At 44.2% G+C, this 27,839-nt stretch overlaps 1 protein-coding gene across 3 annotated transcripts in view; it reads left to right on the forward strand.

Moving 5' to 3' along the window:
• POU2F1 (POU class 2 homeobox 1) overlaps nt 1–27,839 on the forward strand; it is a 114,830-nt gene that overhangs the window by 18,126 nt on the left and 68,865 nt on the right. The window contains exon 2 of one of the 3 annotated variants that reach the window (XM_066261052.1): nt 25,870–26,030. The exons of the other annotated variants lie outside the window; for them this stretch is intronic. The gene's annotated coding sequence lies outside the window, so the exon portion shown is untranslated. The remainder of the gene's footprint in view (nt 1–25,869; nt 26,031–27,839) is intronic. 3 annotated transcript variants of the gene reach the window in all.

Below are 27,839 nucleotides of genomic sequence, written 5' to 3' on the forward strand. Positions count from 1 at the left end.
GAACAGTGGCCTGCTCCCAGTAGTCCTACTGTGGACACACCCACCAGTGTCATGGTACATCTCCCGGGCCAGCACGTGCTGGGCACCTTCCCTAATGGCCCCAACAGGATAGGGAGGTGAGCATCATTCAGGCTGCCTTTTGGGGGAAGAGATTTTGGAAACATTTGAGGAATGGAGATACTGCATATCCTTTAGGAACTCTTCCATAAATACTTTTCCTCAACTGTTTGTGGATTATATGCTTCATGAAGACAAGAAGTGTATCTGTTGTGTCCACACTAGTACACGGTTGCTGGCATAGTGTAGGCTATTAAGAAGTGTTTTTCAGAGTCAAGTTTGGGGTGCACTGGGTTTGAAATTATGTTTCTTGGTTGTTGTCACTGAAGGTAGACAGAGGAGATGGTCTTGTCCAGGGAGATGGGTCACTGACTCAGATGGCACCTGAAAAGTTCCACTACCATGGTAGCTCAGGGAAGGCCTGGTGCTGGGAAACTTGATTTTGTTGCCATACCTGCTGGTAATTGAGTTCAAGGGAGCTGCCTTTTGCTGTCCAAGTACAGTACAGGTAGAAATGGGAAACAGTGCCTGCTTGTGTTAGCTTGTACACTTGTTATAGGAAGTGCAGTTGCAAAGTGGGATTTGGCGGAACCAGCCCGGCTGTAGAAGAAGCCAGGCCACGATTAGTATATGTGCTGCCGAAGCGAGCACGCCAAGCCACGATTAGAGTTGTTGCTTCGGACTCCTCCACGGTCATACCTTCATGCCCCTAGGTATGTTAGCCCCGAGCAGTGCTGCACACATTTGAACATTTCCTTCTCTGGACTTCCCTTGCCTGTTCTTAGCCCAGGCCCACGGTCCTCTGAGAACATTGTGCTGCTGACAGAAGGAGAACAGGAGTGTACACCGTCTACTTGAGCAGTGTTTTAAGTAAGGGGAAAGGTAGAAATGTAGCCTTTGGCCTGTTTGTGGCTCTCAGTCCTGTCCTCCCCCCCCCCCCCCATGTCTGCTGTGCTGTTAGGCAACGTCCGTTCCCAGTGAGTGTTAATGTGATGCTCGTCTTGTATCGTTTTCACGGCTTTGCCAGAGTGGAAGAACACACTGAAAAGTGCTGTCCATAGGCAACAACTCAGGTGGTAATCCTAGCGCATACCCAGGTGTATATGCACATAGGAAACTGCTCAGGCAGCCTCCTGGTTACATTCTGGCATTGTAGTTGGGTATGATACCCCCACCCCACCCTTCCCTGTTATTGTCATTCTAGCAGGTGCAGGGAAAGCTAGGAGCAGAACACAGAGCCCCTTGAACAACAGAGCACTTTGAAAAGAGATCACTAATGCAGACGTGAAAGTTTCCTGTCAGTGTTAAACACAGTGTAGGAGCCTGGAATGTTATAGATTGTGTTAGGTGGAGGGATCAGGTGGTATTAGAAAGGTGGCTGTCCATTTGGAATAAAAGATTTGTGTTGGGTTCATACCTTATACAATATACAAAAGTGGATTCCGGTGCGATTCAAGATTTGCATGTTTAAAAAACTCAAAGAAGTACTTGGACAAAATTAGGAATAATTTTTATTTAGTTTTAGGGGTGGAAAGAAAGGCTTTTGACACAGTACACATCTCAGATGCCAGAAAAGAAAAAGATGGGTAGATTTAGCTATTGTATGTGAAATATTTAAGGTTCTGCCTTCCAAAGCTGCTACAAATATGACTGTTATATAATACATGGGAGAAAATAGCAGTAGCCTATGTGAATGGTAGAGTTAAATTTATTATTAACATATTAAGTACTTTTAAACATCAATAATAAATGACAAACACCACAATAGAGAGATAGCGTGTGAAGAGGCAGTTCACTCTGGACAGGAATGTAAACACATGAACCCTGCTGAGAGCCTCAGCTGTAAAGATAGAACCCTCTTCCAGTCAGAAACATTCAAAAACCCAGAAGGATGAAAAAATTGGGAAGTGCGCATTTGGTGGGGCAGTGGGAAGTTTGTACATTAAGCCAGAGAATAGAGTTGGGATGAATACTGGCCATGATTCAGAGGTAATTTAGGAGTGTTTTTATATGGTTGTAATTTTATTGCTTTAAAGGAGGAAAATATATTTGAAATCATGAAATAGTTAAGACAAGGGATTCCTGACAATATGCAGGACAACAGATAAATGATTTTGAGTTTATGCCTTGCCTAAGCCTGTGTAGTAATTACTGATTTGTTCCAAAGTGTCTCCCAGATAATTGAAGGTCACCTGTTGTTTTAAGTTCCTCTTTCTTGGGTTCCTACGCAAACACCTGTCGTGAATGCTGCCGGCATCCTGCTGAAGGGCCTTTCTCGCAGTGTGGGAAGCCCTTCCCTAATGTTCAGCATTAAGTTAAAGGGACTCCCTGTTCTGATTCAGAACTCAGCTTCTGGGACTTTTGTGGGAGGGGTCCTTGCTTTGTAGTGAACTTGTCACAGGAGTCGCAGCTGGCCAGCCCTCCCCCCTTGACTCCTTAGCAGACCCACCTTGGCTGCGATAACTGTTTGCCTTCTTACCTGCACGCATGGTTCCTCATGGTCTACAGGACCTTTCTTCTAGTGCCAGGCCATGTAACTAGGAATTTTGTTTAAAAAGGAGAAACCAGAAGTCTCCTTGCTCCTGGTGGTGCTGGGCTGTAAACACGGGGAGGGTAGCAGAGTTACCTGTGCAGATGAAGCAGCGCTGTCTCAGGAGTTCGGAAGCAGAATTTGCTGTGGGTAGATGACTTGACAACAAGGTTTATTGCTTGAACTGGGAATCAACTGACAACCTGAGTTGGCGGTTGCACATAGGATGGAATGGTTCTGGGTGCTCTGCAGTGACAAGTCACGGGCCAGGTGTTTGTCTGTTTCACAGGAATCGCCTCATGTCATCCTCACATTGGCACTATGATATTGGCATCATGCTCTGTTTTATAGATATGGAAACGGAGGCACAGGGAAGTTACATAATTTCCCAAAGTTAATATAATTAGAAAGTGTAATTTAAGGGTATTGATTGCAGTTTTCTGCTAACTTTAGTTGACGTCCATATTTGTTTGGTTAAGGAGGATAGTCAGAAATTTTTTATTGTCAATTTCTTTTTTCAAGGTTTTAGAAACAAAATGATCTGTTGGGTGGTGAAATACTTTGAGAGGTAGTTATGTGTTGAGTGCTGTTTGTTCTGTTGTGCTTTTATAATACACTGCGGGTATTAATTGTGGGCAAGCTTGGGAGCCTCAGTTTTAGTGCATCTTGTTTGCCGGGTTGAGGAGTCAGTTCTGAGTTGCTGAGCCCGTCTAGGGACTCAGTAAATGCCGTGAATGGCACATTCAGCTCCATGAGCAGGGATAGGAGACAGCAGGACTCGAACCCAGTGTCTTCCTCTGTAAAACACAGCCGTGGGTTAGTGATGGAAAGGTCTGTCTGTCATCAGAGTTCTTTAAGGTTGCCTCGGGTGGGGTGTGGAGAAAACGAATGACTACACCCATGATAAGCAATGACTTTAGGTAAAATGTTGGAAGTAATATACATTTTTTAGTGTCTTTTCTGCCGTCCTTTATCTTTTCCTATTTCCTTTTTTCTTTTCATATAGAATCCATTCAAATAAAGACAGGTTATTCATTTTACTACATTATTTATTTAGATATTTTATATTATAAAATAAGATGATCAGATCTTGATTATAGGTTCTTGTGTCCATATTTTCTTTAGCTTTGATGCCTGTAGTTTAGAGAGGCCTGGGAGAAAAGAGTAGGAATATTTTCTTACAAAGCAAAAATAATAATAAAAAGCAAAACTTTTTTTGGAGGGTCTTTGTATGTTACCCTGTAGGAAACTCGAGAATGCACCTTTAGAAGTGGAAGAATTTTGGGTAATAAAAGTAGTTGTTAAAATGTTTCAGATAAATTCCAGTGTGGCTAAACTGTCGCTGTTTTACAGATGAGGAGACAGAGACACAGAAAGATGAAATAACTCATCTAGGAGATAACATGACTAGGAAGTGGGAAACCTGAGGTTCAAACCCAGGCAGTCTGATTTCAGGGTCTGGGCTATGCAGGAAGTCAAACTTGAGGTTGTACTGGAGATAAACCCTTTTAAATGAACTTTTATTACTGAAGGAAATGTATTTTCAGCAAATGTGAGATGTTCTTCCTGCTGGCGCGGGAGTGCTGGGTATCCTTCCTCTCCTGGCCCCCGGACCGCCTACTTACTGGTCCTCAGCCCCAGCACACCCCCTTCTCCTTTGTCTCTGCTTCCTCTGCAGACCAGCCTTTTTCTTCCTCTTATCTCCAAGCATCTTTAGACTTAATGTCAACTCCTAAACTCCCTGCCTCTGCTGCACACCTATAGTTCCCGTAGGCCATTGAAATCCAGATTCTAAGGAGTTGTTGGGACACTTGCTGGTCACGGAGGACCAGCCTGTAGCTGTGCCTTCCGGTCTACTGCCCCAGCAGTGCTGGGTGGTGGGGCAGGTGGGGCAGGCGTCAGAGGGAACCCCTAACTCTGGGTGCTTTGTTGGGATGTATAGCAGAAGAGCAAGGAAGCAAGGGACTGGGAAGTATCGACCAGAAAGTCACTAGTGGACCCTGTGGTCTCAGTGGAGTTGAAAAGGAAGGGAGAGCAGTAACAGCTTGATGGTCTGGGGGGGGGGGATGGAGGGACAGAAGGTGGGGATGAGTTGGGGGTAGGTCTCTAATGGGAGTCAAGACGAGATCTGGGAGGAGGGCGGTTGCGGAGCATTTCAAGTATTAGAGGAGGACTGCTTCTGGGTGGTGCTGGGGTTCAAGTTCTGGCCATGGGTGGAGTGGCTGCAGGGACAGTTGTTGGAGCTGAGATGCTGCTCCCCCCCCCCCCCAGGACGGCTGTGGGTGGTGGAGAACTGTGATAGGCCAGGAAAGAATGGAACCGCATTTGCAAGGTGCTCTTCATTATTATCTTTGCCCCTTGCTTGCTGTCTGATGGTGGAGACTTATTTTAAGGGGTTGTAGTTACCTGTGGTAACTGACATTTTATTCGTTTGCATAGAATAATGCAAAGGCTTCAGTGGAAAGGAACATTATTTGTATGATCAGATTCTTGTGTGTGCCATCTTTTTGGTGTATTTCCAAGCATAACTGTGCATGCTAGCAGTATTTTGACCTTATCTGTCATTCTGGGCAATCTATTCTGGCATTGTCCCCAGAAAACAAAGAAGAGAAAAGGATCTGAGGTGAAGAACAAGTGGATGGACAGTCATCTTTAGTTCAGGGGTTTGCATTATCCTGATAGTTTGGGGGAGTGTCCACCATGGGTTAGGTAGAAAGAAAGCAGTTGTCATGGCTTGGGAAACATCGCTTTCTTGTTGTTCTTGTTTGTTGTAATTGTGTATCAGTAGAATGTTGTAGGTACTTCTCAGAATTTAAATTATGGTGTTTAACTTTTGGTAAGAATAGAAAAGGATGCTTACGAGTATTTTTTCCTTGAGGACGTCACCACAAGAACATCAGGGAGGAAGTGTAAAATTATGTTTCACAGAGTTAGTTTCTTGTAGCATCCCCCCAAGAGGCTCTGCCTTGGGCTGGAATTGGGTGTATCCAAGTGACACAGGTGGGAGGACAGTGGTCTTCTATGGACTGTGGCGTGGGGACTATCAGCGTGTCTGGACTGTTTTCAGTCGACAGAGTGGGTCAGACTGACACTGAGAAATGGTTCCCAGGAATCCCCTAAGCGGAGGAAGTCCAAAGGCCCAGAGTGTGGTACTCACCTTCAGTCTCTGGTGTCTTGGCGCATTATTTTAAATATATATTTTATTAACACTGTTCTATATTGTGAATTATTTCTTCAATTTTTGTTACCTTTCCTAATTAGGTTCAGTTTAGGTAGATTAAAAATGAAAACGCATACACAGACTCCAGTTCATTTTTCTAGGGTTATAAAAGCAAATTCACATGCTGTATTAGTAAGTTAGGAATGTGTGTGCTCCTCAAGACATCACTAAATAAAAACAGTTTGAGATAATAGTAGTGAGGTTGTGTGTGTGTGTACGTGCACACATGTGCATGTGTGTGAGGTATAAGAAAACACCATGATCAGATGATGAGGTTTTCAGCTTTAAGACTAATCTTGGATTTAGTTGTATTTTAGTAAATTCAGCCCAATATTTACCAGTATTTTGCTGAATGTGGAGAGAAATAGAACTTGGGGGATAGTTTCATTATATTAGTGGGACATTTTTGGTTTGATTTTCTTTTATGTCTCTTTGTATTGGGTACTAGGAAAATACGTTTTCTCATTAAAAGGTCATATTTCTTGGAAATTATCCTAGTTTGACAGTCTAAGCTTGTTGGTCTGATGAGGGGTATGCTTCCTGCTTGACATAGTAGGTTTTGCGAAGTGGGTGAGACCATCAGATCGTTTGTCATCACTGAGTGAATGGTGTTGCAGGCTTCACAGTGCATAATGTAAAATAATTAAACTAAACTGTGCTCTGCTATTAAGAGTTAAGAGAAATCAGATATGGTATAAGATAATATTTTTCCTGTTCCTATTATTTAAATCAAATGTACTTCTTCTCTAAGGGTTGGTTGTTTCCCTCATTTTTTTATATATGCTTTCTTATAATTTACCTTGTAACAGGGTCCCTTTAGAAGCTTCTTACAAATGCAGGCTGTCCTATTTGCTGTGGGGTTGTCGGACCAGACTCTGTGGAGAGTGTATTTATAACCGGCAGTCCAGTTTCATATGTTCTGTTTTTGCAAATGAGGACAAGCACAGATGTTTTTCTTTCTCGAGTATGCCTACCAAACAGCAGTCCCACTACCCCCTTCCGGAGGGCTGTTTGAGGGCCTGAAGTGTGCTTTTCAGAGTCCTGTCCAGGGTCACTGCTCCAGTTACCATGCAGAAACCCCAGCAGGAATCCCTGACCCGAACTTGTGAGGGGGTCGGACATCCCCAGAGGTGTGGTCAGTGTTAACTTTCTCTGCGGTGAGGAGGAGCCAGCACCATAATAAACTCCACTGTGGGTAACTTAATAGCACAAACCAGATTGTGTCTATATTCTGTATAATTGCGTAGTTAAGTTACAGCTTTTATTAGGTCTGTTTTTTTACTTTTTTGGAAACTTCAAAGCAAATACCGTTCATAGCTGAGCAGAAATGCAAAATGAGCCCGAGTATTTCTGGCCAATAGAAAAGCTTAAAAAAGTCTTTTAAAATGTAACTCACCTTGATAGTTTCTTGCTCATACAAGAGTCCAGTTAACACGGATGACTGTCTATAGCTTTCAACCTGTGTGATGGCACTGTGCCTCTAGCATGGCATTTCTCATGATTCTGTGCCCAAGGCTGTGCTGGCTAGCCTTTTACCAGGAGCTTTGGGGAGTGACTGATTTATGTGTATCCTTAGTTCACATTTATATAATATAATTGGGCCTCTGGGTTTTTAAGAAGTGGCCTGGCTTCATTGCAGTGCATATTTAAAAAGAGATGGCTCAGAGCATGTCAGGATGGATTTGCTCATGAAATACTTCTAAAACTTAAACATCTGACTATTAAGGGACAAATTCACTTAGGAGGCTAAAGGAGTTTCACTTCAAAGAACAGCCCATAGTACTTACTTTTAGTTATTTAAATTATTATGTTTTTATCTCTTAGCAGCCCAAGAGTTGATCCTTGAGCAGGGGTCGGGAACCTTTTTGACTGAGAGAGCCATGAACGCCACATATTTTAAAATGTAATTCTGTGAGAGCCATACAATGACCCGTGTACATTACGCATTATCCAATAAAAATTTGGTGTTGTCCCGGAGAACAGCTGTGATTGGCTCCAGCCCCCCCCCCCCCCGCAACCATGAACGTGAGTGGTAGGAAATGGATTGTAATACATGAGAATGTTTTATATTTTTAATGTTGTTATTTTCTTTATTAAAAATTTGTCTGCGAGCCAGATGCAGCCATCAAAAGAGACACATGTGGCTTGCGAACCCTGTCCTTGAGGGTCAGAAACGAAGCATTAGCCTCCAAGTAGTGTAGTGGCTCTCACTCTCCCATATAAGAAGGTGCCATGCTTTTCTGCTAGCATGTTCCGGACTCTTTTTCTAGTTAGTTATTTTTTTTGAGTACAGCTTGAAACTGTGTTTGGTTAAGGAGTATTTTTTAATTTAAAGAAATAATGTTCCTGTTAGATTTTTTTTTTTTTTTCTTTTTGGTGCTAGATTTGCTTGTCTCAGAGGAAAAGAATAGAAAAGTTGTCTGGGTGTCTTTGCCGTATTATTTCATTTTTCCTCTTTGCTTTTATGATGCATCTAAAGAAAGGGTACTTTAGGGACATTCAGACTCGAGCTGCATCTGGGCAGTGTGGTCAGTTGGACCTTAGCGGCGTGGAATGGAGTCTTCTCTGCCTCCGTGTGTCCCAGGGCAGAGCATGTCGGACTCCTGCAGAACCAAGTGACTTCTGTTGCTTCGGTGGTGCTTGGATTTTTTCTTTAAAGCCTGTGGACACATTATTTAGTTTTTGAAAAAGAAAATTTTTGATTATGCTGTTTCAGATCAGGAAATGCTTTAAGTATTCTTTTACAAATTTTTAGTAAGAATGTTAACCTTAGAGGTTATGGTGGAATACAAGTGACACATTGGGCGGTCTCAGTTCTGTTGAACGTAGATCCGAGCACATGACTAATGCATTTTGCTGTGGCAGGATTTCTCCTCGGCTCCCTGAGGGCAGCCACCTGCCTCTTGGTCACCTTACTAATGCACTTGAATTTGTCTGGTCCGAAGGTAGGCAGAAAATACCAAATTATATTTGATGGGGCAATAATTCTATTTCTCTGTGTATTGCCTAAGTTTAATCCAAAGCTGTGTTCTCCATCTATTTCAATTCTGGCCACATAGAAAGCTTGTGTAGAAGTTAGTATTAGTTTTGTTGGGTTTTTTTATTGTTAAAAGCAGCCAAGTAGTATTTAGAGTCTGACTTATGACCATATAGAACTTTGAAACTGAATCAGAAACATTTCTTTTTGACTTCAATGATCGAACATTTATGATAATGTGTTATTCTCAGTCATTAGAGAAAATAGGTGTTTCAGATAATTTCTCTGTCCTTTTCCCCGTCCCCCCACCCAATTTAATTTGGAATGCTCAGAAATGGCATCATTTTCTACCATTGGGTGATTTTTGGTTAGTGTACCTCACAGTGGTGTGTAAGACTTACTTAGAGCCCATCACATGTACTGTTTCCCTACTGCCCAGAACAGTGTGAAGATCTGGGTCTATTTGTCAGGAATTGGTTTCCTTCAGCAACTGGCAATGGTTTTGACTTGCACGCGGGGGCCAGTGACGTTAGACACCCTGAAGCTCCTTTGCAGTGCCTGTGTGGGCCCCGATCCCGGTGGGGTGCTCGGTGTGGCGGGAGCTGAGGCATCTGCGTTTTCGCACAGCATCTGGATCTTGGGGTGTGTTTGCCCTGGAGAGCCTGGTGCAGGTGTCTCCAAACTTTTTACACAGGGGGCCAGTTCACTGTCCCTCAGACCATTGGAGGGACTATAAAAAAAACCATGAACAAATCCCTATGCACACTGCACATATCTTATTTTAAAGTAAAAAAACAAAATGGGAACAAATACAATATTTAAAATAAAGAACAAGTAAATTTGAATCAACAAACTGACCAGTATTTCGATGGGAACTATGGGCCTACTTTTGTCTAGTGAGATGGTCAATGTGCTCCTCTCACTGACCACCAATAAAAGAGGTGCCTCTTCCGGAAGTATGGCAGGGGGCCGGATAAATGGCCTCAGGGGGTCACATGCAGCCATGGGCCGTAGTTTGGGGGCCCCTGGCCTGGAGGATGGGACAAGGTATGTGAGCAGACAAGTGTGCGAGTGTTCTAGGTGCTGTGCGAGAGCGCCCTCTGACTCTGGTGAGGGCACGAAGAAGTCCTGGTGGGCACTCAGGAAAGTTTTCATAACAGTAGGGACATCTTAGTTGTCATCTTCTCCCAGGTGTTTAGTGTATGGGGACCATTGAATCCACACAGTGGCCAGATAAATTCCAGTCTGCAGACCAATGTGAACAAAGAGACAGGTGAAAAACAACTTAAAATTTTGGAAATTGCAGGTAGTTGGCCTGCTTAAATTGTAAGGTGAAGATGGTGAGAAATAAGATAGTTTTTATGTTGCAGGAAACAAGGAGACATTAAAAATATCAGGAAAGGAGATTAAACTTGAACTTTAGGTCACAAGTGACATAGAGCATGGATTGAGTGGTATAAGACTGGAGGCAGGGTGGTCAGCTGTGGTCACATTGACCAGGCAGAAACGACACTTGTCCAGAGTGTAGATGACGTGCTGGACACTGAGGGGAAGGTTTGAGGGGATGGTTAGGCTTTCAGAGGAGAGTAGTGGCTGGGGGGTTGCGCTGACAAGGAAGGGATATAGGTTCAGGGGCCTCAGTGGGAGGATGAGCCTTGGCAGGAGAAGGTGTGAAGACACCTTGGCTGTGCTTGGCGGGACTGCCCCCCCCCTTTTGGTCCATGTCTGATGGGCGGTGCTTACTGCCCTGGCCTGCAGGGTCCTGCTCCCCAGCCAGTTGTGGGCAGTGTCTTAGGGGAAGCCAGGCACAGTTCTGCTTTAGCTTGAGCTATTGGGGGGGGTGGTGTCCTTGCAGGACTGAAATCTAGGCTGCCAAGAGGCAAGAGTGTCTGCAGATATCAGGCCCTCCATGTGATGTTGAAGCCTGAGAATACAGTCAAAATAAGAGGGATGGTAGAGGGGGGGGGGGAGAGAAAGAGAGAGAGAGAGAGAGAGAGAGAGGAGAGAAACACTAGGTCCTGAGTATATGGCTTGAGTGTCTGTGATGAGCTCTCCTTTACTTCTGGTCATTCCGTTACTTGAGCCAGCACCTCCTACACCCCTTTTTTAAACTGAACTCAGTTTGTATTAAGGTCTCCTCTTCCTTGAAAGTGAGAGGGTGCTAAGTGACGGGGAATGACAATGGTTTTTGTTGTTGCTGAGGCAGGAGGATGCACAGTGGTGCTCACTGGGTTTTTAGATGAAGAGTTTTGTTCACATCAAACAACCCCAAGTCCCTAAGTGAAGGTGAATACAGCCGAGGCTGAGTGACTTGCTGGAGGTCCAGTGTCTGACAAGTGACAGCTGAGACTGACATTCCGATCCTGGACTTCCAGCTCAGTGGTGTCTGTACCATCTTATCTCACTGATACTACCCGGAAAGAGAAGAAATGGTGGTCTCTGGACGAGACCTGTGGATAGAAGGAAATATGACTTTGTTGCTGTATTTGAAAAGCCCTTTGGGGTTTAGTGGGTACAATGACTTTGCTGCTCAGCAGAGCCCGTGTTCAGGGAGCACGTGTTGACGTGTGAGGGTCCTGCAGGCCAGTTGGGGCTGCCTAGACCTTCGCGAGCAGGCCGTCATTGTGAGTTGCTGCAGGGGAGCACTGCTTGTAGAGCAGTAAAGCCCCATTTGACTGTAGCGTCCCTTCCCACTGTCTGATGTGCTGGTGGAAATGTCTCCCTAGGACCTTTAATTTTGTTCCTAAATTTACAACAGAGCTGCTTCCTGATGCCATCTATCGCCCAGGACACTCTTGGTGATGAGGTGGTTATTAAGTCAGGAAGGTGAGCTGCAAACTCTCCTCGGAGCACCCAATGGCCTCTCACGGTAAAATCTGACACTGGCACTGCTGCTTTGATTTAAACTGGGAAGCTGGCAAATGCTCATGTGAGCATGAGAAAGATAACCGAAAAACAACTACTCTGAAGCATTGGCTCTTGTTTTATTTGTTCTGTGGAGACTACAATGAGGAAGAGCCCCGTAATAGCATTACATATACCACTGTCCAGTGATGAGAACTGGATGGCGTTTGGGCCGTGTCAGTTACCTATGTTCTTTCCCCTAGAAAATATCTTTCTTTTGAGCCCATCATTGATTTTCAGTTGAAAATGTTAGAAATATACAGGACAAAGAATATACAATAGCTTCAAATCTAAATAAACTTGCAGAGGAGTGAAATAAAAGCTTTATTAAACACGATTTGAAGCAGAGTATTGGAGATAATGGACAATGGAGACTGGAAACGATGGGCTGTGTAGGAAGTGGTGAGGGCCCTGTTTAGACGAGACACTGACAACTGGCGGGATCTGTGACAGCCCCCACCTCCTGAGCCCTGGTGGTGTGCCGGGTACCGTGCTCATCTGGGCGGTCCCATTTAGCGTGCAGGGTTCTTAGGGGCAGACTGTGTTTTAGACTCCATTTTACAGAAGAGGAATCTTGAGATTTGAGTTAAATAACTTGCCCAAGGTTTCATAGCTTGGGTGTGTCTTCTTTTCTGTGCGATGATTTAAGGGGAGAAGAATCAGCAATTTTCCCTTTAGGTTTCCTTCATATTTATATGCTTTCTGAATCATACTGTTGTGATTCTTGGGCAGTTTTTGACATCCTGGTTATTATCCACCTCAATCCTTTTTCTTTATAGCACCTAGGAGAAATTGCAATGATTGTATAAATTGTATTAATTTTTATCTATAAATTTGTTTTCTTTCAGTAATAATATTCATTATTTGTTGAGCTCTTCCTAGTGGCCAGGTGTGTTTTCTATGTATTACTTCTTTTTCTAACCACAACTCTTTCAGGTAGATACAGGTGAGGAAACCAAGACACAGAATTTAACAACTTACCTCAATTTGCCCAAGATTGAATATCTAGAACTATTGTTCTTTAAAAAACTTTTTCTATATTGATTTTAGAGAGGGAGGAAGAGAGAGAGAGAGAGAAAGAAACACCGATTTGTTCCATTTATTTATCTATTCATTGGTTGATTCTTATACATACCCTGACTGGGGATCAAACCCATAACCTTGGCATGTGGGGACAATGCTCTAACCAACTGGGCTAACCAGCCAGGGCCTTAGAGCTGGGTTTTTGTTTGTTTGTTTTTTAAGAGAAGCATCAACTCATTCTGCTTAGTTGTGCACCCATTCATTGATGGTTTCTCATACATACCATGACTTTGGCTTGAACCCTGCCTTCAGGATTGAGCTGGTGACCCCCGTGCTCTGGGACATTGCTCTATACACTGCGACACTGACCAGGGCTAGAGCTGTTGTTCTTAAGTAGAGGCTGGCACACCTTTTCTGTAAAGGGACAAATATTGATAGTAAATATTTTAGGCTTTGCAGACAAGAGGCAAAACCAAACATATAATGTAGATACTTACATAAAAAGAGAGAAAATAAATTTCCATATGAAATTGGTGAAATTAAAAATATAATAACTGAGTAAATATTTTTGTAATACACATCTACTAATCAGAAGAATAGAATTTTTTTTTGGAGGGGTAGCATTTTGCTTCATTGGGGTTCAAAGTTAGTGTTCTTTCTGTATCAATAAATTAGTTGTGTTTCTGTGTATAAACAATTTCTGGTTTGTGGACCATACAAAAGCAGGCAGCAGGCCAGATTTGCCTGCGATCTGTAGTCTGCCAGCTGCTGTCTTAACTGCTACCATGCCACTTACTTCCACGGGGCAGTGACTCTCGGTTACCCAGCAAGCTTTAAGTGAGAATTTTTGCCAGTTGTTCTTAGAGCTCGAGAAGTAATTACAAACACAGTACAAACCCTGCTTTTATGGAATTAGCCGATGTTAAGTGCTATGTAGAAAAATAAAGCAGGGAAGACCCCACTGAAAAGCCCCTTGTTCACCTCTCCTGATGGTGTCTCTTCCCTCTGATCCCAGAGGGAGCCATCCTTCACACATAACGTCTCTCTATCTCTCTGTATATACACACATACACAGTATAATAACATGCATTTTTGTGCAGCTTACTTATTACACATAACATTGTGAAGTTTACTCATTAATATGGGTGGCTTTAATCCATTCATATATCAGTTATCTGTTGCTTTGTAACGAACCCCCAAACTTACTGACTTAAATAGCAACCGTTATTGCTCCTGAGACTGGGTCAGCTCAGTGGTTCTGCTGGTCCTGGCCAGGCTTGCTCAGTCTCCGTGACCTGCTCTAGGTTGGCTGAGGTTGGGGAAGGGTAAGATGCTGTGAAGACAGCTTGCTCCTGTATTTCATCCTGCAGGAGGCCAGCCTGTCCTGTCCCCTAGGCCCTGGGCAGGGGTGGGAGGGGGCGAGAGGAAGCTGCCAGCTTCGGGGCTTAAGCTTGGAGCAGCCAGCATTGCCCTCCTGCATCCTGCTTGAGGTCACCCCCCTGGGAGGGATGTAGCTCTGGGCGGGAGGAGCAGCTGAGGCAATCAGTGTCCTGGAGGCAGGGAAGGGGTAACTGTGGCCAGTTCAGCACCCTCTCTACCACAGCTCGTCACTGCTGTAGAGTACACAATTCTCCTGGATGCAGATGACGCGTTGTGTTTGTTCCACCTCTGTCTCCAGTTCTTTGCACTGTCTGCCATGCTGCTGTGGGTGGTCTTGTGCTTGTGCTGCGGAGTGTCCAGCAGGTGTGTGAGAGGCGAGTGTGCATGTGTAAGAGGTGCATGGACGGGTTGGAGGCTTGCGGCTGTGGCGGTGGGAGCAGCCTGGGAACACACTGCTTTGGGTGACCTTGCCTGTCCCCCTCTAGCCACGCCCTGGGAGCACGCTTCTAGGGCTCTGCTCTGCACTCCTGCCCTCGGCTTCCCACTGCACTTGGTAGCTATGCCAGCCCTCTTGAAATTCAGAGTTTGGAATCTGATTGTGTTTGGTAGCACTTTGATTATTTTCTGATTGCTTTTGAAGTATATCTTCTGTTCCTAACAGTATTTATTGTCAACTTCTTAGGATGGGGTGGTGTTTCACACTTTTAGTCACTCCCGCCATCTTTCACCGTGGCTAATTGCAGTTCTGGTGCCGAAGGCTTCCATTTTACTGCAGCTCCGTGGGGGAGACCTGAGCAAGGGCACATTTCATATTCAACTTATATTTTTTTACTATTTTATTCAACAGAGTTGTTTATGTAGATACTTTATTCAAAAAATTGCAGAAGCCCTGGCCGGTTGGCTCAGTGGTAGAGCGTCGGCCTGGCGTGCGGAAGTCCCGGGTTTGATTCCCGGCCAAGGCACACAGGAGAAGTGCCCATCTGCTTCTCCACCCCTCCCCCTCTCCTTCCTCTCTGTCTCTCTCTTCCCCTCCCGCAGCGAGGCTCCATCGGAGCAAAGATGGCCCGGGCGCTGGGGATGGCTCCTTGGCCTCTGCCCCAGGCGCTGGAGTGGCTCTGGTTGCAACAGAGCGATACCCCAGAGGGGCAGAGCATCGCCCCCTGGTGGGCAGAGCGTCGCCCCCTGGTGGGCGTGCCAGGTGGATCCCGGTCGGGCGCATGCAGGAGTCTGTCCGACTGTCTCTCCCCGTTTCCAGCTTCAGAAAAATACAAAAAATAAAAAAATAATAAAAAAATTAAAAAAATTGGCAGAAAACAAGAAATGAATCAGAAACAGTTCCTGCCCTCAAAAGGAATAGGCTCTTAGATCAGTTTACAGATTATGAATACAGTTGTTAGTTCTCATGTACATATGTACCCTCTTAGTCTCAAAAAAGGATTGATCTTAATTGGGGAGGTCAATTTTATTATTACAATGATGTCATTAGGGTAAAGTCATTCAAGGTGGATGGAGTAGGATGCAGCACTGCGTGTGGGCAGTGAGGGAGCAGTCATTGTGGGAGGGGTTGTACAACAACGGGAGATGGGGGCCGGAGCCAGTTCTGAGTGAGGAAGGTAGGGTTTGGCAGGTGGGTTAGGAGTGGAGGACAGGATTGCATTTCATAAAGACAGAACAGTGTGCACCAGCCTGGTAGAGGCTGGACAACCTGGTTGTGTTTGGAGCAATAGTAGTTTGATTTGGTTAGGATCTAGGGGAGAAAAAGTAAGTTAAGTAAGTTGGGGCCGGTTTGTGTTGGGTCTTAAATGTCAGGCTAAGGTGTTTGGACTTGGTTCAGTAGACAGTGGGGAGCCGCTGAAGTTTTTTGAGTAATATGATCTGAGCCATACTTTTGGAAGATTAATCTGGTTGAATTGAGAGTAATGAATGAATGGGAAAATGAAAAGTATTTTTTGTTGTTGGATCATGTTTTTGTCTTCTGTATAAATATAACTAAAACAAATGAAGATTTAATTTAGTTACTGAGTAATAATGCTAAGACTCTTTATTGCTAGGTAATAAAAATGTGTATATATGTGTGTGTTTTTATATCCAACTACTTTTAAAAATTTTTTAAATTGAATTTATTGGGGTGACATTGGTTAATACAATTAAATTATACAGGTTTCAAGTACCCAGTTCTATAATCCACCATCTGTATGTTCTGTGTGTTCACCACCCCGTCAAGTCTCCCTCCATCACCATCTGCCCCCTCTGCTTCCCTCGACCTCCCCCATGCCCTTTCCCCCTGAAGTCTCCATGCTATTGTCTGTGTCCCCAGCCCCTATTCCCTCAGGCAGTGTAGATCCTGTTCACCTGTTGGATTCTAGTTACATTTTTGCATTCATGTTCTTCTTCAGTTAGTGATACATCACAGACAGACTCTTTCAGGTACGCAGTTCTGACTCTGGCCTTACACGAAAGCCTTCGGCACCCTCCGTTGGGCTGCTGCAGGAAGTCTGACCTTCAGACCAGCAGTCAAGGTTGCCTCCCATCTCTCTGTCACTCCCCGACTGCCCCAGGGGAACTGTTTTTTAAATTCCTGGGGATGTCCTCTTTTTTTTTGTCTTGTTTACTTGAGTTTCCTATGAGCTTTCTTAGAGTCACAAGTGTAGAAGTGTGCTGAGGTCCTGAGAACTAGTGACTCACTCACACCCGGCAGACTGGAGGGGAAGCTCTTGTGTTCAGAAAGCATTTTCACAGCCGGTCAGCCCTGTTGTGTTGCCCCGGGGGTGTGATTGTGAGTGAAAGAGAGTGATCCCTGCTCTTTCTAGCCTAAGGTCTCCAGAGACAAAACTAATCATTTGGAAGAATTAAGTTACAGTTACTTACGGGGGGGTGGAGCCTATGAAGGAAAAATACTTTGGGATACTCCAGAGGATTACCAGTTCAGAGTGGCATGTCTGCAGAGGGTCCTGTAAGGAAGCGAGTTTCCAGCTGAGAACTGAAGGGTGAGAGCAGGAGCAGACAGGCCAGGGAGAGAGCGAGAAGTCCATTCTAGATGACACAGGACGCGCCTAGGCCCTTGGGAAAGAGTGTGGTGGTGGAGGACCCTGATGGCCAGTGTGGCCAGAACATAGTCTGGTTACTGAGGAGTGAGGTGAGGGTAGAGGGTCAGGCAGACCATATAGAGCCTTGTCGGTTCTTTTAAAAACTTATTTTATGTAAAGTGCAATAATGGGAAGAAAGTGTTAATAAAGGAATGACCCATTCCAATTTATATTTTAAAAGTATCACTGTGATTAATAATATATCCCAATCCAAGTCCTTCTTATCTGCACTACCCACTCTGGCCTAATTGTCATGTGCATGAACCGGTCTCTGCTTCTCCCCTTGCAGCCTGCAGTCTCTTCTTGACGTGTTGGCCAATGGTTTCCTATTTCACACAGAGGAAAAGCAGAGTTGTGCTTCCATCTCAGGGCCTTACACTTGCTGTTCTCTTTGCCTGGGATAACTTTTCCCCAGGTTCCCACGTGGCTCATTTCTAAACTTAAGGTCTTTATAGAGCTGGTGAGTCCATTCCTGGCCACTGTGTGTAACGCCAGCCCCAGCCCCGGCTCACCCTCCCCACTTCCTTTTTCTTCAGAGCACTCACTGCCCATCTGACATTTCATACTAGAAGTTAAGCTTCCCTTGGAAAGGGTCTTTACAGGGAGCACTGTGCACTGATGCTCCGTGCACGCAGTGCCTGACTTGGCCGACACTCAGTGAAGGCTGGATGAATGGAGGAGTGATGGACGGGGAGTGAGTGGAGTCAGAGTGGCAGCTCAGAGGACAGTAACAGCCTCCAGGAGGCGAGATGCGGTTGGCTGAGAGGAGAGTTGTGGAAGATGCGGAGAAGTAATGGAGTCAGGACACATTGTGGAGGTAGACTCGACAGGATAGCTAGCGCACAACCGTCATAAAACATCATTGTCAGAAATATGTTAGTAATTAGAGGAGTCGTTTTTATTTTCGTCTGTCTGCTGCTGTGTATTCACTGATGGTGCAGAGTGTGGTGAAGGTTAACAAGAATTTGATAAATATTTGTGATCCTTTCAAATCAAACTTGTGAGTTCGCATGCAGTGTGTGAAGTGTACACGATCTTTTAGATAGCCAAGGGCTGTGGTTCTCAGCTGGGGATGATTTTGCCCCCCAGGGTACATTTGGCAATGTCTGAGGACTTTCTTAGTTGTCATAATTTGTAGGGTGGTGCTAATGGCACTAGTCGTTAGAGGCTAAGTGTACTGCTAAACACTGCAGTGCACAGGGCAGCCCTGCTCCAACAAACTCACCCAGTCCAGAATGCCAGCACGCAGGCTGAGAAACCCTGCCCTAGGGATTAGCACTCGGCTCAGTTATGCTGTTAAAACCCTCAGACCGATACAACTTCTTATCTATATAAGGTGTGGCTAGAATGGTTGCACTTACTTTTAAATAAATATGCTATAACTGCCACACATACATGGTCATGTAGATCAATCTAATTGAAGCTCTGTCTTCAAAATAGTTTCTCTGAAAAGGTTGTTTTTTCAGAGACCTTTTAAAAACAACCTTTTGTTTATTCATGTGACCCTGCCTCTTTTAACATTTGCCTTTGAGACTTGTAGCACATTCTTCATATCTCCTTACTGTACCGCATTTTATTCTAAGGGAAGATTTGGAAATACCCACTGCTTTCTGAATACATTGTGATGAGGAATGAGGTTGGATAGTAAGTCTATTGTAAGATGAAATGAAATATGATTATAACGCAATAATTGGCTTGAAAGGTAGTTTAAAAGTAATGCTTCTTCCACAAAATATTTTCACCAGAATAAATGTATTGTATTCTCAAGTATTTGTGTGAAGTTCTAAAATGATTTAAAACAAAAAGTTTTTTGTTTTTTTTAAAAATCAGAGTCACATAATAAAAAGTTGTTATCTAGGATGAGGGAAACAGGGACTCTCGTAGTATTGGGAAGGTAACTTGGCATACTTTTGGAGAACAATTTGATAATATTACTAAATTTTAAAGTATTTGTACCCTTTCATTTAGGAATTCTACCTGTAGCCATTTATTTTCAGAAAGATTTATACCAGTAAGCTGAGATACATATATACATGTACTATTTCTTTTTTAAAAGATTTTATTTATTGCTTTTTATAGAGAGAGAGGAGAGAGAGAAGGGAAAGGGGTAGGAGTGAGAAGCATCAACTTGCAGTAGTTGCTTCTTTCTGTGCCTTGAATAGGCAAGCTCTTTGAACTGGCTACTCCAACATTCCAGGTCGATGCTTTATCGTGTGCCACCACACACCAGGCCATCATGCTATTTCTTAAAGCATTGTTTGTAAAGTGGAAGAAACCACTCAAAATTCCTATCCACAGCATATTGGTCACTAATCATTAGTACCTCCTTACAGTAGAATACTATACATCACCAAAAAATGTGTGCGTGCAGGACATGATTGGGGGTGAAAATATGTTAAACGGGGAGTGTGCAAAAAACATCAGAAACTAGTATTTATGGCATCCAGCACAAAATTACATATGTCAGCTATACTCAAAAGAAAGCCCTGGAAGGAAAATACTAATCTAACCGTGGGAATAGGGTACCCCTACTATGTTTCAGACAGGTTTGATCGTTTTAAATGAATATGTTTTACAGTCAGGAAAAGAGAAATTGTTCTGAAGCGACTGGACAGTCATCTTACTTTATAGATAGACAGACCTTTCATTGTTTGAAGTGCCTTTTGTATTAATACATAATATAGCTAAAGATCTTCCATCAGTTTGGTATTTATTTATTATTATTTTTAATTCAGTGAGAGGAGGGGAGGCAGAGAGACAGATACTGGTCTGTGCCTCAACTGGGATCCACCCCGAAAGCCCACTAGGGGGTGATGCTTTGCTCCTCTGGGGCTTGCTCCATTGCTCAGCAACTGAGCTCTTAGCACCTGAGGCAGATGCCATGGAGCCATCCTCAGTGCCTGGGGACAACTTACTCCAGTCGAGCCATGGCTGCAGGATGTGTGTGGGGGAGTGGAGATGAGGAGGTGTGGAGAAGCAAATGGGTGCTTCTCCTTTGTGTCCTGACCATCAATCAAACCCAGGACATCCACACGCTGGGCTGAATGAAGCTCTACCACTAGGCCAACCGGTCAGGGCCCAGTTTGGTATTTATAATCAGGAATACCTAACATTGTCTATAGGGCTTTATTTTACATGTGAAGTTATTCACATGAAATTTGTAATTTGTAATTTTTTACTTTAGAGTGAGAGTGCTATAAAGGTTAGTTGTGACTATTTTTTAGTCTTAGCCTTGAAATACGTTGTGGAATGCTCATCTGTATTGATCCTGCAGGTGGTGCTGGTGGGTTTGCGGTGTTCATGGAGTGTTTATCAAGTAAAGTTCCCCTCAACTGGGAAATCTTCATTATTGGTCCTGCCTAGTAGAACACTATCTTTCCTGTGATTGTTGTGAATCAGATGTTTTCTTATCATTATTTCAAGAAATACAGTGTAGCAGAAAAATATGGTATATAACAACTTCTTGGGATAAATTGTTCCTTATTTATCTACTCTTGTTATTTGTTGCAGTTGAATTTATGTCAATTCAGAAAGATACTCTGTAACTTCTTTCAAGTTCCAAAACTTCATCAAAACTGGCAGTAGAACTAATTTTTTGAAACGAGTTCTCTTTGAAGTCCTCCCTTTTCCCTTCTCTTTGTGTGTTCGACTCCCCCTCTCTTCTCTCCTCTTTCTCCCAGTCTGTCAAGTTCAAGAGCAGCTCAGATGCCATGAATTACGTGAAGCACAAAAGGGGGGAAGGAGACCCTTTTGAAGAACAAAGGCCTCCCATTAGGCTGCCATGTTCTTTTCTGAGCAGACACGCACCCTGCCCGGTTTCTCTTGTTGTGCACATGCCCTGCACAGAAGGTAAATACGCAGCTACTCATTACCTCACAATTCCCCCCCCCCCCTTCCTCCCAGGCCACACACAGCCAGCAAGGAAGGCTGCTGGCTTTGATGGCTTCAGGCCTTCCTATACAGTGGCTTTATCTCCTTTATAAAAATGACAGGGGAGATGTGGAAGTGAAAGCAGCACACACCAAGGAGAAAAGGAGCTGCCAGAGGCCGCAGCCCAGAGCCCGGGGCAAGTGGAAAGAGCTGGTTTTTATCGCCATTCTCCTACTCTATGCCTATCAGTGCCCTGGGTTTTAAAAATAAGAAATTTTACATTCACTGTAGGTTGGCGAGTTAGTTTCTCCTCTCTGTAACAAAGCAGACAAATGGGAGTACGTTTAATTGCTGGGCACAATCCTTGTAGTAATGAGAAACTTGGTGACTTGTTCTATGTCCCATTGGTTGTTGGTTCTTTGGTGTCATGTGGGTGGCTTAGCTAAGGGTTAGTTGTCTTACATTTCTCTGCATGGGGATGGAGCTGAACGATGACAGGGACATACATGCTGGAAGCAGCAAATAAGAAGAAGGGTGACCTATATGGAACCAAACTTAAAATTTGGGAGATAAACTATTGAACTTTCATGTGGTACACACTTGAAATTAGATTGCTATGATAACGTTGTTTTAGTGTTGCTGACAAATATCAGTTGCATTTGCAAAGGAGTGTGTGATTCAAACTGTTTGCCTCCAGGTACTCATCCTAAATGTTGTTAGGATAGCAAGTCTGAAATAGAGACCTTAATTCACTGCAAAGTTGAAATATCTGATGATTGGAGATTTAGACTATTGTTTTGTTTATTTTTATTCTTTCAGAGAAATTGGATAGTCGATAAATGGTTTGTGGTACAGTTGGGGGGCGGCAAAAGAGATGGAAGAGGGGGTGATAAAAGGGGGAGAAAGTATATTATTTTCTCTTTTAGTTTTTTTTATTATTATTCAGTGAGAGGAGAGGAGGCAGAGACAAACTCTCACATATGCTCTGACCAGGATCTACCTGGCAAGCCCATTAGGGAGCGATGCTCTACCCATCTGGGGCCTCTGCTCTGTTGCTTAGCAACTGTGCTATTTTAGTGCCTGAGGTGAGACCACGGAGCCATCTCAGCGCCTAGGGCCAACTTTGATGGAACCATTTGTGCCATGGCTGCAGGAGGGGAAGAGAGAGAGAGAGAGAGAGAGAGAGAGAGAGAAGAGGGAGGGGTAGAGAAGCAGATGATCGCTTCTTCTATGTGCCCTGTCTGGGAATCGAACCTGGGATTTCCACACACCTGGCCGACACTCTACTGCTGAGCCAACTGGCCAGGGTGGCTACTATTTTTTTTTAATCAAAATTTTAATATAGTGATGAACAAGATTTGAACTTCTGACTGTGTTTTCTTTTTATCTGATGCTGAGCTAATGGTGAGCAGTTTCTGACTTAAACATACATATAGTGAGTGGGCCTGCCTTTTTAGGATTTTAGAAGTGATTCAATGGGATTTAAAAGAACATTAAAGCCCTGGTCAGCTAGCTCAGCGGTAGAGCATTGGCCCAGGGTGTGGAACTCCTGGGTTCGACTCCTGGCCAGGGCACACAGGAGAAGCGCCCATATGCTTCTCTACCCTTCCCCCTCTACTTTCTCTCTGCCTTTCTCTTCCCCTCCCACAGCCAAGGCTCCATTGGAACAAAGTTGGCCCAGGTGCTGAGGTTGGCTCCATGGCCTCCACCTCGTGTGCTAGAGTGGCTCCGTTGTAGCAGAGCAGCGGCCCAGATGGGCAGAGCATCGCTCCCTGGTGGGCATGCTGGTGGATCCCGGTCCAGCATGTGCAGGAGTCTGTCTCCCTGCTTCTTTCTTAAGAAAAATAAAATTAAATAAATAAATAAACATTAAGAGGAGTCAAGGAATTCCTTTGTAGTGGTGGTAACATTGTATTTTGAAGTTTATGAGGAGATTCTTAGTTTCTTATTTATTTTTTATTAAAATAATTTATTTTCCCACATGGCATTCAAATAAAAAGAAGAGTATATTCAACCCTCTTCTTTTTGCCATAAGGATTTTTCAGAAAATATATTGAAACCTGGCTAATGCACTTCAAGTGAAAAAGAAAATTAAACGTGTTGACTACTTGAGGAAATCTTGGACCTTTAATGGACCCTGGATGTTGCTTTTCAAGAACCGTGTCCCTGGTTTCTGGTTTTCTGAAGTACAGGAGTTGACAAGAAATCCTTTGGTTTACATACTTGGAAAAAAAGAGCTTCTTGCTCTTTTGTACTGTGTAGGGAGTGACCACTGCTGTTATCTGGGCAGACTGTTCCTAACGATGCACCCACATCTCAGGGAGGGTCTTTCCTTGCTGTGTCTCTCTAGTCATGCGTGGGACCGCTTTTCTGCTTTTGTTTCTCGGGGAGGTGTTGGTCTTCAGGAGATCTGCTTTAGGTGTGTTTACCTGTTATTTATGGAGGGACAGAGCGGGGCCTTGTTCTCACTGACTGTGCCATCTCCTGCCATCACCTTTCTGAGCACAGCTCTGCCCTGCCGCGTGGCCGTACCCCGGCCCCAGTATTTCTCTGCTAATGCGAGAGGCCCCACACCTGAGACCATGTAGTTAAGTCCCACGTGTGGGCACACTCCTGTGACAAAGGTGACTCTTGGCACTTCCCAGGATTCTGATTGCACCTTCCAAGTTAGTGTTGATTTGAACATATTTCAGATGTTTTACTCTGATGAGATGAATGAAGGCTTGCAGTTTTAGTTAAAGAATTGAACATTTTAGGACCTTGTAGCTAAAGATGTTAAGTTTTAAAAACATTTTGAAACATTGTGCTAATAATATTATTATAAGAATAATAGTAATTAGGAAAATAATAAAGTAAATAATAAAGTTTAAAAATAAGAATAAAGAAATGTGTAACTGGAGGCCCTGGCCGGTTGGCTCAGTGGTAGAGCGTCGGCCTAGCGTGCGGAGGACCCGGGTTCGATTCCCGGCCAGGGCACACAGGAGAAGCGCCCATTTGCTTCTCCACCCCTCCGCCGCGCTTTCCTCTCTGTCTCTCTCTTCCCCTCCCGCAGCCAAGGCTCCATTGGAGCAAAGATGGCCTGGGCGCTGGGGATGGCTCTGTGGCCTCTGCCTCAGGCGCTAGAGTGGCTCTGGTCGCAACATGGCGACGCCCAGGATGGGCAGAGCATTGCCCCCTGGTGGGCAGAGCATCGCCCCTGGTGGGCGTGCCGGGTGGATCCCGGTCGGGCGCATGCGGGAGTCTGTCTGACTGTCTCTCCCTGTTTCCAGCTTCAGAAAAATGAAAAAAAAAAAAAAAAAAAAAAGAAATGTGTAACTGGGAAAGCAGAGAAAGAGGCATTTAAAATGGTAGACCAGCTCTTTTGCTGAGTTTTCTGGGAAGCTATGTGAACAGTTACTGGCAAGATGGAACATGAAATGCGCCTTCTCAGTAAGACTGCCTCACTGCTGCAGCTCCCAGGGCCTCTCTATAGAGAACCAGATCCCAGTGATGCCTGAGTGAGGAAGGGCGTAATAGGAGTGGCCAGACCCGTCTGTACGGAAAGGTTGGGCAGGAGAAGACCTGGAGCTGTACCCTGGTTCAAGGAAGTAGAGTTTATAAAGAATTGCAGTGAGTGCAGCTTTTTTTCTGACATGCATAGACTTTATTTTAAATGTATCCAAGGGAATGGCAAGCTGCACCCTGGGGAGAGGGATGTGCAAGGAGTGGAGGGGTCAACTGAGTCAGACTTCCGGAAGTGTCTGTGGAGGGCTCGGAACTGGGGTCGGAGAAAAGAACTAATGAAACATCAAGAAAGACAATACTTTTCTAGACATTTGCATTTTGTTTCTGTAGACATTGTTGAAAACAGTGCGGGGTTAGATGCACTGTGGTCCTCCAGCCACACCCATCATGCTTTCTGGTTTTGTGTGGCCCATGAGCCAAGATGGATTTTTACCTTTTTTTAAATTTAGAAATTAAATGTAATGGGGTGACACTGATGACTAAGAGCATGTAGGTTTCAGGTACACATTTCTATAGCATTTGAACTGTTGATTGTGTTGTGTGCCCATCACTCAAAGTCAAATCATGTTTCATCACTGTGTACTCCCCTCCTTCCCACTCCCTCCCCCTTTAAATGGAAAAAAAAAAATTTTTAATGGAAAAAAATATATAGTATTTCATGACACATGAAAACTATATGAAACAACTTCCTGTATTGATCAGTCAAGTTTTATTGGGACACACCCACACCCACTTGTTTGTGTTATCTAAGTATGTTTGTTTGTCTTCAAGGTATGTTTCTGTGTTATCCTGGTATATATGTTTCTGTGCTGTCCCTAGTGTTTCTGTGTTGTCCTGGTATGTTTCTGTGTTGTACTGTGTGTTTCTGTGTGGTCCCTAGTGTGTTTGTGTTGTCCTGGCATGTTGTTTCCATGTTATCCTGTGTGTTTCTGTGTAACCTGGTGTGTTTCTGTGTTACCTGGATACTGCCTGTGGCTGCAGGGGCAGAGTGGGGTTGCTGTGATGAGATTCATAAAGACTGAAGTGTTTATTTCTGACTCTGTACAGACAAGTGTGCTGTCATAAAGGGTTGCCTGCAGTATGTTAGAGTAACAGTGTAGTTTTTCCTAAGACTACTGATGTCTGCCATTGATAAGTTTTTTTTCTGTGCTCTTGTAGTTGTTCATCAGGACTCAATGCTTTTTGTAGTAAAAAAAAATTTTTGAGAGAGAGAGAGATGGAGGGACAGACAGATAGGAAAGGAGAGAGATGAGAAATGTCAATTCATGGTGGTGGCACCTTAGTTTTCATTGATTGCTTTCTCCTGTGCCTTGACCAGGGGACTGCAGGCAAGCTGGTGACCCCTTGCTCAAGCCAGTGATCCTGTGCTCAAGCTGGTGAGCCCGTGCTCAAGCCTGCAACATCAGGGTTTTGAACCTGGATCCTCAGCGTTCCAGGCTGATGCTCAATCCACTGTGCCACCGCTTGGTCAGGCGTCTAGTAAGTTGTTAAATTAATTCTTCTCTCAACAGAGCAGTTCCACAGTCGTTCTGTGCCCACGTCTGCCAGAATTACTCAGAGGTATGAACAGTACAATAATAGATACCTTGCAAAAGATAATTGACCCTAAGGTAGGTTTTTGTTGTTGTTGTTTTTAAGGTGGGTTTTTTTTTGTTGTTGTTGTTGTTGTTGTTTTTAAGGTGGGTCAAGGTGTGCTACAAATCCATTTTTTTCTCTTCTCTTCTCTTCTCTTTCCTCCTCCTCCTCCTCCTTCTCTTTTCTTTGGCCTTGTTTTAATGTGGGCTTTTGTGAACACTTGATCTTCCCATGTCATTGAGCTGGTTTCCTTTGAGTGTTCTTTCTACAGATTCAGCCCTTTTTTTTTTTTTCACTCCTAACTTAGCCTAAAGGCAAGGATCTTCCTTCCTTCTAACCCTTCTCTGAAATTAGTTGTGCTAAGTGGTCAGTCTCTTGGGTTTCAGGCAGTCCTTGTGCCAGAGGCAGCATCGAGTGCCCACATGTGCCTGCTCCTGGGCCAGTGTTGTAGTGGCAGAGCAGGTGCCCGGGACTCAGTTCTGTTAGGTGCTTCCCAAGTGCCAGGTGACACTAATGCACTCATGAGCAACCTGCCCCCGTCCCCGCCCCCACCAGCTAAATGCCTTTAATCCTTTAAGATTATAGCCCCATAGGAGAGGGTGGAGTTGTTAGTCTTCATTTGAGGCTTGTTTAGATGAAGAAATGTAAGTTATATAGTTCTCTGGAGGTCCATTTCTAGACTGGTCTTACTTAGAATATCCATAAAGCATTTGGGAGGGCTTTACCAGTAGCAAAACGTCTGTGACTACAGTCGTCTGAATAAGGAAAAATGGCAACAGAGCTGTAGTGTACAAATTCAAAATAATGGCTTTGGGGAAAATATTCTAGTCTATACTTGTAGGATTATGGTTTTCAAGCTGTTAGTATTAAAGAGAATTTAGATGATGTTGTTTATTATTTGAAGATGACAGATGGGTGTACTGTGGCCAAAAGACTAGTTCTGGATTTTAAATTAAAGTTTATTAGAGACATCAGAAAGAGTCTCTTGCTCTTGCACAGAATGATCTCTCTGTGCTGTTGTTGGTACGTAGACTGGACACAGTACTTGAGGAAGGGATGTGTAGAGGTGAGGGACTGAGGGTCAGAAAGGCCCGGTAACTGAAGCCCTCAGTCTGGGATGTTATAAAAGTGGAGGCTATGTCAGGCCCTCACTTAGGGGGTGGTTGTTGAGAAACAGCTGTGTTCTAGGCTCTGTGCGGGCTCACAGTGCTCTTCCATGCCTCTGCCAGGTGGGAAACTACTGCATGGTTCACATTTGTTTTCCTTATGCTCTGGAAAAAATAGAAGGATAAGAAATACAAAACAAAGCCTTGAGATTGTATATGATCCCGGTTATACAATCCCAACTAGGTGTCGTAGATGCAGTTGTTTATCAACGCTTGGGAGGCCAGGGTAGTGTAGGGGTTGAGAGCAGGGGATCTAGGGCCAGACTGGATGCGTTTGAGTCCTGGGCTCCCTGCCTCTCTGTGCCGTGGTTGCCTCATCTATATACAGTGGTACCTTGAGATACAAATTTAATTTCTTCTGTAACCAAGCCTATAAGTCAGTCAACTTGTATATCAAACTGCCAATACTGGACCCATGCGCCAACGCGCCAACTAGCGGCAGCTTCTCAAGTCACGACTCGTATCCCGGAATTTCGCTCAGATCTCGAGCAAAAATATGGACCAAGTCTCAGCTTGTATCTTAAAAACTTGTATGTTGGTCTGTTCG

This window comes from Saccopteryx bilineata, chromosome 2, assembly GCF_036850765.1.
Source record: "Saccopteryx bilineata isolate mSacBil1 chromosome 2, mSacBil1_pri_phased_curated, whole genome shotgun sequence".
Classification (NCBI taxonomy): Eukaryota; Metazoa; Chordata; class Mammalia; order Chiroptera; family Emballonuridae; genus Saccopteryx; species Saccopteryx bilineata.